This window comes from Cervus elaphus, chromosome 2 (assembly GCF_910594005.1).
Source record: "Cervus elaphus chromosome 2, mCerEla1.1, whole genome shotgun sequence".
Classification (NCBI taxonomy): domain Eukaryota; kingdom Metazoa; phylum Chordata; class Mammalia; order Artiodactyla; family Cervidae; genus Cervus; species Cervus elaphus.
Genome location: NC_057816.1, coordinates 47,909,260 through 47,920,058, shown reverse-complemented (window position 1 = coordinate 47,920,058; position 10,799 = coordinate 47,909,260). Strand labels below are relative to the sequence as shown.

At 40.9% G+C, this 10,799-nt stretch overlaps 1 long non-coding RNA gene across 1 annotated transcript; it reads left to right on the top strand.

Moving 5' to 3' along the window:
• The first annotated feature begins 40 nt into the window (after positions 1 to 40).
• LOC122677154 lies at positions 41 to 5,262 on the top strand. Its single transcript, XR_006335723.1, has 3 exons — positions 41 to 212; positions 1,029 to 1,519; positions 4,373 to 5,262. It is a non-coding gene; the product is annotated as an uncharacterized LOC122677154 (long non-coding RNA).
• The last annotated feature ends 5,537 nt before the right edge of the window (positions 5,263 to 10,799 follow it).

Sequence of the window (10,799 nt, the reverse complement as noted above, 5' to 3'; positions counted from 1 at the left end):
CGCAGTCTCGCGGGAGGAAAGCGGCCGGCGCGGGGCCCACACTTCCGGCCGCGCGCCTGGGTTGAATCCCGCTGCGGCGAGCCAAGAGGTTCTAGGTCTATGAAAGCCATGGCCGGTCGCGGGAAGGCGGGATCCCTGCGGTCTTCCCCCGTTTTAACTATTGCTTGTTGGAAAGTGATGGAGGAAGGCAGGAAGAAGTCGGCCGAAAAGGGGTAGGGAAAAGGAGGTGAATGGGCCCCTGCATCTTAACAACGAGAGGCCCTCCGAGAGTGCGGAGATGTGAGGGGAACGACGGATCTGAAGACTTGTAAAATCTCATCAGACAAGTTTAAAGAGTTGTAAAATAAGGGCGTAGTTTGAGGAAAACAATGAATTGTGCTTAAAGCACAGTTATAAAATTTATAAAATTATACTGCATAATTAGTTTATTATCTAAACTCCCGTAGTAGTAAACTCTAGGATGGCAACAATCACAGGCGTGTAATATGCGCATAATATTAATTTCATGCCTGACTGAAAGTAATATGTATACGGTTAACAAGCAGTGATGTAACTTAAGTCTCCGAGTTCCTAAGAAAGTATTTCATCAGTAGTATTTCCACTGGGAATTATGAAGGGGGACAGGGAATTCTTTTTTTACAAAACTATTTAATTGAAGGAATTCTATGTATCATTTATCACGGGCCTTTCCAAGTTTTGTGCTAAGTTTAAGTTTTTAAGTGTTTAAGTTTTAAACTTTTTCTAAGGTACTTAGGAAAATACAGTTGCCATGGTTTCAGTCTGCCTAAGCAATACATGTGTGTGTTGGGGGTTCTGCGACTTTTCAAGGGAGGAAACTATTTTTGCAAGCTCAACTGATTTTGCTGGACAATCATGTTTGAGAATTACTGTGCTTACTCTTTATACATAAGTTTGCAAAAGGTTTTAATACTTTGTTTACAAATTTGATTAATATTTATCATGGAATCTATTTGTGCCAGCAACTGTGCTAAGTGTGTTAAACATATTTTTCATTTAATCTTTATAAGGTGCTCATACTTCTGCAGTTTGGATGGGGCAACTGCTGTCTCAGCTGGACTGGACCTGAGGGTCCCTTGATCTAGGCTGGGCTCAGCTGGTTGGTTTTGTTAGGGGAAGCACACTGATTGAAACTGCCCACCCTGCCAAGGCACCATAGTAACAATTTGCATGAGTTGTTTTAGGACAGGAGGTCTTGCTAAGGAACACTGAACTAATAAGCTGCCACCACCAAGAAAAGTTCGGGAAAGGTGGAAAGGAGATACCACATGTCCAACTGAAGGAGGAAACAGACAGAGCTGGACTCCATCTTAGGCCAGGCTGAGAACATTAGGCTACACTCAAGGTCACCCTCCCAGTGGACTCTGAACTTTGTGCCCGGTGTCTATAGAAATGGCATACCAATGGAAAACCAGACCCCTGGATGAAAGAGCCTCAGGACTTCTACTTGGACTCTCCGTTGCCTAAAAGAATATGCTAATTATCTCCGTAAGAGAACAAAGTGGTAAATTCTATTATGTTTATCGGGATATGACCACAGGCTTATTGGTAAATATCCATTGTTTATCTAGTCTTGTGATACATGAATCATGGGTTAACTTTGATCGTATCTCTCTTTTACCTTGTCCAGACTAGTTTCAAGGAATTTGGGGAGGTGGGTTTGAACAAGTACACTTAGGGTATATAAGGTTTTTCACAAAAACTGGTCAGGGTCCTTGGCTAAGAGGAGACTCTACCTTGGGCCTGCTGGTGTAATGAACTGCACTCCACTATCTGCATTGTCCTCCTGAGTGAGTTTGTTTCCCGGAACTCGTGGCTACAACACAGCCACCTCCCAGAATCCTCTCTGGCATCCATCTTAGCCGAACAAGGCGTGCACCATCAGGAAGGACTCTGAGTCAGAATGATTGGCTAAGGACAACCCAGAAACAAATCCCATCACCATAAAACCTGAGGCTGCAAGCTATGTGGCAGAGCTGTTCTCCTGGGTTCCCTTACCCTACTGCTCTCCACCCGGGTGCCCTTTCCCAATAAAACCTCTTGCTTCGTCAGCACGTGTGTCTCCTCGGACAATTCATTTCCAAGTGTTAGACAAGAGCCCAGTTTCGGGCCCTGGAAGGGATCCCCCTTCCTGCAACGGTTCTACTTCCAGATATAGCTCTACAGATTATTTGGACGCCTTTGTGTCATATGTCTCTCATTCTTGTACTAGCAAGCTGGTCAGAGTATGTTGTTTTCATGGAAACTGTAGAGGTACAAGATCTAAGCCTTGCTTCCATTATATATCTAAAATCCACAAGTACTATGGCCAAACCCAAAAGTCAAGGATGGGAGAAGACTTATGTTCAGCCTTTTTAGTTGCAGAAGCTGAAGAGTTACAGAGAAAAGAGTGTGGATAATGGGAGGAGCAGGGCCAACAACCTATCACATATGGAAAATAATACAGTTGCACCCTTATGTTGAATCCTAAATAAAATTAAATTCCAAATGGATTAATGAGCTAAGTGTGAGAAACGGTGAACTCTTGGAACTTCCCTGGTGGTGCAATGGTTAAGAATCCACCTGCCAATGCAGGGGACATGAGTTTGATCCCTGGTCCGGGAAGATTCTACATGCCACAGAGCAACTAAGTTCATGCTTCACAACTACTGAGCCTGTGCTCTAGAGCCTCAGAGCCACAACTATTGAACCGCCGAACTGCAGTTACTGAAGCCCACAGCCTAGAGCCTGTGCTTTGCAAAAAGAGAAGCCACAACAATGAGAAGCCCACACATCACAACTATAAATTAGCCCCCAATCTCTGAAGCAAGGAAGCCCAATAGCAGCAAGGAAGACCTAACTAAATTATATATATATAACTATATATATATATATATATATATATATATAACTAAATTATATGAATTATATAACTAAATTATATATAACTAATATATAACTAAATTATAATTAAGTTAAAAACACACACACAAAAAAAAACAGTGAAGTGTTCTGCATATTCGGATACATATGAAACTAAGATCTGCTTAAAGGGATGTATATTTGTCAGATTTTGAGGGTTCATGGAATTCAGATCTTCCAAAGGGAACCGCCTACCATTTTTCAGGACCAAAGAGGGAGAGATTGCATTCAGATTTGGCCTGAATTTTATTTAAAAGAAAACCTGGCCCCACCCCAGTGGATCTCTGATTATAATCAGTCTTTCATCTGCCTAACAAAGGTGGAAATCCTCACTGCTGGAAGATTAACTTAGTAGTAGTAAGTCGTGAAATAGTGGCTGAAACCAAAAACAAAAACCCATAGTCAGGAACATATTCATGGATGATCAAAACATTGGAGATGGGAGGCAAGGACTTTAACAGATTAGTATGTTAAAGAAAATAGAGGAAAATAGACAAAATGAATGAAAAAATGGGGTTTCAATAGAAGAATTTGTCTATTAAAAAAATCAAAATATACATTCTAGACTAAAAATAACGTTTTATTTTTTAGTGTTTTTTTTTTTTTTTTTTGCTATGGATCATTTTAAAAGTCTTTATTGATTTTGTTACAATATTGCTTCTGTTTTTATCTTCTGATTTTTTGGCCAAGATTATGTTCTGGTTTTTTGGTCATGAGGCATGTGGGATTTTAGCTCCCCAGCTTGGGACTGAACCCACACCCCCTGCACTGGAAGGTGAAGACTCAACCACTGGGCCACCAGGGACATCCCCAAAGTAACTGAAATTAATAGCTTATAAGGTGGCACTTTAGTAAAGAACCCACCTGCCAATATAGGTGACCTAAAAAGACTTGAGTTTGATCCCTGGGTCGGGAGAGCCCCTAGAGAAGGGCATGGCAACCCACTTCAGTGTTCTTGCTTGGAGAATCCCATGGACAGAAGAGCTTGGTGGTGCATCTGTGGGGTTGCAAAGAATTGGACACTACTGAAGTGACTTAGCACAAGATAGGTTTACTAAGAGATCTGACATAGCACAGAACAAGATTAGTGAACTCAAAGTTTGGCAGGCAATGAAAAAATCCAAAACACAGAACAGAACAGAATGTAAGATAACTTGGGATACACTTTCAAAATTCTTACAGACGTTAAAAGGCTAATTAAAAAAAATGACTAATAAGGGAATATTGTGAATAGCACCCCTTTTCCTTCTTCTTCTTGCCACAAATACCAGATTTTCTTAGTTTTAGTGCCCTCTAATATCCCAGGCTGTAATGTAGTTCTTCACAACTGGGGCCACCCTCCATTTATGAAGAAATACATTTATCTTGAAGAACCAAGAGAAAAGAGAAAAGTGGGACCCCAAGAAGTCCATTTCCTAATTCCTCTGGAATCATTTTTCTCTTGCTGTTTTAGCTAACAGCTCCACTAAAACCACCAATGCAGTGGTGCTGCTCGGACTGCACTGGGGCAAAGCCTTTGGGCAGAGTCAAGAGATGGAAAAGGAAAAAGAGAAAAACGGAGACTTTCACACTGTGGCCTGCTGGGGCCCCCTTTACTGCTTCTCTAGCCAAAATGAACTGTCTCTTGGGAGTTTTTGCTTTCCATGCCCATTGCATTGTTCTGTGACCCAGTCTGCCTCGGATAAAAGAGAGAAAAATCAGGAAACTCATCATCAATATTGTTCATTTTTCAAGTTTGGACTTCCTTCTTCAACCACTCAGTCAAAATGGTTTAATTTTCAACAGTCTTCGTTGAAAATGCAGCTGCCGTCTGCATTTTATCCAAAGCTTTGTATTTTGTAATTGTTGAAGAAATAGGCTGCTGTGGGCTTATTCCATCTTGGCCAGCACCAGAAATTCATGTGTTCTTTAGTAAATTTATTTTTGTGTTTGTGAGATGAAGTTTCCTCTATAATGTACAATACATTACAGAGTAATACTAATAGGACTTACCCTATTTTAACTATTTGTTCGTATGTCAGTCAGTGTCTGATCCTGCATCCCTGGTACAGTGCTTGGCATGTGGATGATGTTCGTTAAACTGACATTGAGCAATAGAACATGACACACAGAGGCTTCACAGAGAATCTAAAAGGAAGCTGGGCTTTTAAAACCAAAAGCAACTGAGTGTCTGCTTTTAGGTATCTGTTCTAGTGGCACATACTAGATTGTTAAGGTAACTAACCCAAGCATTGCTTGCAAGCTAAGTCACTTCAGTTGTGTCCAACTCTTTGCATCCCCATGGACTGTAGCCCACCAGGCTCCTCTGTCCATGGGGATTTTCCTGGCAAGAGTACTGGAGTGAGTTGCCATGACCTCCTCCAGGGCATCTTCCCTGGAGGGTAAGTTTGAACCTAGGGATCGAACCCACGTCTCCTGCATTGCAGGCAGATTCTTTACCACTGAGCCACTGGGGAAGCCCAACCCAAGCATTATTGTAAACTTAAAGAAATTAGTTTTTCTTGCCACACTTAATACACACTTCAGAAAAACACAATGTTTCAGACAAATGGGACATATCAAGAGAAATGGGCCATAGGTAGAAGTTCCAGGAATGCTAACCATGTATTTGACCAATGAATGGAAAAACCAGATTTTCTGTAGAAAACTCAGTATTTAATATTTTATCACTTTAGTCACATAATTGCCTTTATAGCTGTCAGATTGTGTTCTTATTTTAGGTTTGGAAAGGTGATGTAAATGTATCTGATCTCCAAGCTTTTTGCATTGAAAATCACAAAACTTTTTAGCTGAAACCCCTAACAGAATGTAACTTCAGAAATGTATGCAAAAATAGAAATTAAAAAGATGAAATAAAATATGTAAAGGCATTCTAATATTCATGTGCAGCTTGGGATGTCCTTTGCAGTTGCTGTGGTTCTTGCACCCCTCTTTGGAGAGCACTGATGGAGAGGGAAAGGCAATTTTCACACACTCATCAGGGGAAGAGGCTCCGGACCCTTTCAGAGGACAACTCCCTGCTCCTGCCCCCATGCCATAAGAAATCTGATAGGACACAGCTTGGGAGTAGGACTGAAGCTAATTCACTCTAGAACTGTTTTAATATTGCAGGGGTTCTCAATTCGGGTCCTTAAGGCAAATCTAGAACTCCTCACCAGGCAGGGCTGTAGGATAGTTCAGTTCTCCCAAGGACTGTAATGCCTAAGTAACTTAATCCCCCTCACAGCTTTGTTAGAACAGGCTCTTAGCGGTGGTGCTGTTCCACACTTCACTGTTCTCACTCACTGCATATAGAACCCCCTGCTTCTTAATCCTCTTCTTTCAGTGTCAAATCCTCTTTACCCTTTATCTACGCTTCTTTTGAGTTTTTATGTCACTGCATCAGGACAGACACTTAAAAAGCTGACTTATCATTTCATTCATAATTTGTCCCATAGGAATTCATTGGTATCTAAGACCCATTGGTATATCATAATCCATTCTTACTTAAAATAGATATTCCAGTACATTTCATAGGAAAACATCACATAGTATATTGTCATTGACATTTTATCAGTCTTCCTAAGGCAAATAAAATATTCTTACCCATCATAGTCCTCTCTCCCTATTACTGTCCACCACTTCCCACATGTCATAAATGCAGGCCACTGAACATGCAAAGGATAACTCCTTTGGGAAAAAAGTCATATATAAGAATAGGACAGCAATATGTCAGAAAAAATCCTAATCCAGTCAAGAAAACAAAAGGGAAGTATTTAATTAGAAAATAATTGAATATTAATTACCAAATCACCATAATTCTTTAGTATAAACTGAAAAATATTTTAAGAAAATGTGTGAAAAATTAAATACAAAAGAAAATACTTCTAAAACAGAGATTCACAATACTATGTCCTTAACTTTCTATTTGTCAAAAAGAAGATAACAACAAACACCTGTGTTTTCACACCCAGCTTAGTAACGATTCCTGATATAGTTGAAGCTCCTTTGTGCTCTTCCTAGCTCACTTCTCCCTTCCTCCTAGAAATAACCACTCCTTGTCATTTCTTTGTATTTTTTTTTAATTAGTCACCTACTGCTGTGTAACAAAGCATCCCCAAAGCCACAGGCTTACAGCAGTAATCACTCATACTTGAAGATTCTTTATGTCCTGAGGATTAGCTGGGCTTCCATTCTCTCCCAGATACTGGCCTTTCTTGTTAACTCTTCAGTACCTTCAAGAAGATACGTTTTATGTTTTGAAGCTTTTAAAATTATCTTTAGTGAGATGATTCATCTGAGTTATCTAATCCATTATTACTGGAAATAGAAATCTTAAATTTAACAGTGACCACTGGGGACTTCCCTGGTGGTGCAGTGCTAAAACTGTACTCCCGGTGTGGGAGGCCAGGGTTCAATGCCTGGTTGGGTAACTGGATCCCACATGCATGCCACCGCAAATAAGACTGAGTGCAGCCAGTGGCCGTTGGTTTTTCTGCCAAATACCAGTTCATAATTTCAGCCTATTTTTCTACTGGAAGTTCCTTTTTTCCTTACTGACGTGTAGATGTTAATGCATCCTGAACAGTTCAGTTCAGTCACTCAGTTAAGTCTGACTCTTTGTGACCCCACGGACTGCAGCATGCCAGGCTTCCCTGTCCATCACCAACTCCCAGAGTTTACTCAAACTCATGTCCATCTAGTCAGTGATGCCATCCAACCATCTCATCCTCTGTCGTCCCTTCTCCTCCTGCCCTCAGTGTTTCCCAACATCAGGGTCTTCTCCAAGGAGTCAGTTTTTTGCATCAGGAATTTAATCAGCTATATTTTGAAAATATGTTCTCCTAGTCTGTGGTTTGTTTTCTTCCTAAGTTACCATTTGGCCAACAAGTGTTACATTTTAATGTTGTCAGATCAGATTTATTTATCTTTTATATAGTCTGTGCCTTATGTTGTTTAGAAAATCTTTTCATGCCCTTAGGTCATAAAGATACCTCCTATATTTTCTTCCAAAACTTTAGAAGTTTTCTTGTTCACCTGTAGATCTTTAATTTGCCAGGCGTTGAGTTCAACCTGGTTTGGTTTCTCCACATTAATGACTGGTTGTGCCAGGAGTCTGTGGACACATTCTCCTTTCCCCATCAATCTGCTGCGTCAGAAAAATCAAGCATCTGCACATGTGAGGACCTGCTTCTCCTCTTGGTTTGACTGTCCCCACTGTACTGAAACCATACTGTCTTACTTAAATAGCAAGTTTATAGATGTTGCTATCTTTCAAATATCCCTGACCTTGCTATCTTGAAAATTGTCTTTGCTTATCTTGGCCCTTTGCTTTCCCATATATTTTTAAATGAACTGGTGAGGTTCTATCAAAAGCCCTACTGGGACTAGATTGACATTGAATTTATAGATTTGAGAAGAGCTGATACTTCTAGAGACTACATCTTCCTAGATGTAACTGTTTCTTTTTATTTCTTTGCGTTTTCAACAATTTTATAATTTTCTCCATAAAGGTTATATGTAATTTTTGTTAAACAAGAGTACTGCTGTGTACTTTTAGTAACATGTAATTGGTATCTTTTTCAAATTTACTTTTTTGTTTTGGCTGCACCACTGCTGGATCTTAGCTCTTCAACTAGGGATCAAACCTGGGCTGTTGCCACTGAGAGCACGGGGTCCTAACCACTGGACTGCCAGGGAATTCCTTCCAAATTTATATTTTTAACCATTTTTTTTGTTGGTATGCAGGAATTCAACTCATTACTGTGTATTGATTTTTACATTTAGAAACTTTATTTCTGTTGAAGTATAGACACAATATTGTATTAGTTTCAGGTGTACAGCCAAGTGATTTAGTTATATACATTTTTTTCTCAGATTATTTTCCATTATCATTCCCTTTGTTATACAGTAAATTCTTGTTGCTTATCTATTTTATGTGTGTGTGCTAAGTCGTTTCAGTCGTGACTGACTTTGTGCAATGCTATGGAATGTAGCCTTCAAGGCTCCTCTGTCCATGGGTTCTCCAGGCAAGACAACTGGGGTGGATTGCCATTTCCTCTGGCAGGGATGCTATGCTCTTCCCCACCCAGGGATCAAGCCCTGTCTCTTACATCTTCTGCATTGGCAGGCGGGTTCTTTACCATTAGTGCCACCTGGGAAGCCCATACCTGTTCCCACGCTCCTAATTTATCCCCCTGCCCACACCTCACCCCCACTCCCTTTCCCCTTTGGTAACTGTATGTTTTCTATGAGTCTGTCCCTCTTTTGTACATAGATTTTTGTATTACTTTTTAGATTCCACATTTAAGTGATATTTAGTATTTGTCTTTCTCTGACTTATTTTACATACTATGATATTCTCTAGGTCTATCCATGTTGCTACAAATGGTAATATTTCATCTTTTTTATGGTTGAGCAATATTTATATTTGGACTTCCCTGGTGGCTCGGTGGTAAAGAATCCACCTGCCAATGCAGAAGACATGGTTTTAGTCTCTGGGTCAGGAAGATCCCCTGGAGAAGGAAATGGCAACCCACTCCAGTACTCTTGCCTGGAAATCTCCATGGACAGAGGCGCCTGGCAGGCTACAGTCCATAGGGTCGCAAAGAATCAGACATGACTTAGTGACTGAACAACAACAATATTTATATTTAGGAACCTCTTTGAACTCAGTCTGATAATATAACTATAGATTCTCTTGGGTTTTCAAGAGGTCAACCATGTTTTCTGCTGAAAAACTGATTTTTTGCTTCCTTTTCAGTTGTTATACCTGTTCTTTCTTGTCTTTTTTCCTGGTTGAAACTCCAATAGTTAATGATATTGGGCATCCTTGTCACATTCCTAAAGTGAATATGGTATTAACATAATTTTGTGAATACCTATATCTAGCTAGTATTTTAAAAATCGCTTCTCAGAATATGCAGTAGATGTTAGCTTCATGGAGTTCAGGTGATCCTACTTTGTTCACAATGACCTCTTTGCTGTTTCTTGAAACTACCAAGTTCTCTTTTGGCTGAACCTTTAAATCTGCTGGAAAGGATGTTTCTACAAATAACCTCATGGCTCACTCTCTCATTTTTTCAGCACTTGGCTCAAATGTCTATTTATCAGCGGCTTTACCTGATCCCTCTCTATAAAATGTGTAAGAGTCTGATTCCACTTCTGATGTTTGATTGCCGACAGATGTTAAGCCTTGCCCCACTCCTTCCTCCCCTTCTGCCCCACGTTTGTGTGATAAGAAAGCCTGGCTGTGGGCTTCCCCGAGTGGCTCAGTGATAAAGAATCCTCCTGCCAATGCAGGAGACACAAGTTCAATCCCTGGTCTGGGAAGATCCCACATGCCGCAGAGCAACCAGGCCCGTGCACCGCAGCTATTGAGCCTGTGCTCTAGGGCCCTGCAGCTTCAACTACTGGGCCCATGTGCGGCAACTGCGGAAGCCTGTGTACCCCAGAGCCCGTGTGTCGCAACAAGAGAAGCCACCACAATGAGAAGCCAGACACTGCAACTGGAGAGTAGCCCCCACTCGCCACAACTAGAGAAAAGCCAGCACAGCAATGAAGACCCAGCACAGCCAAAACTAACTAAATAAAACAGATAAAATTATTAAAAAAAAAATGCCTGACTCCTTCTTGCTTTGACACCTGTGGAAAAATCAAACTGCATGCACAACCATCACCCTGACCCGACCTGCTAACCATCATAAAACCCCCAAGCCAGTCTTCTCTCCCTGTTCTCTCAGGCCATTTTTGGACTTGCTTGGGAGCTGCCCTGCTACCTCCAGAAAGCCTCATTATGGGAATCATGAAGTCTTTCGGATCCCCTTGGTGTGTGTGACTCCGTCATTCTCAACAACTGAGCTGGGTGTGGAGTCCACCTTTTCTCAGCGTGGGATGCCCAC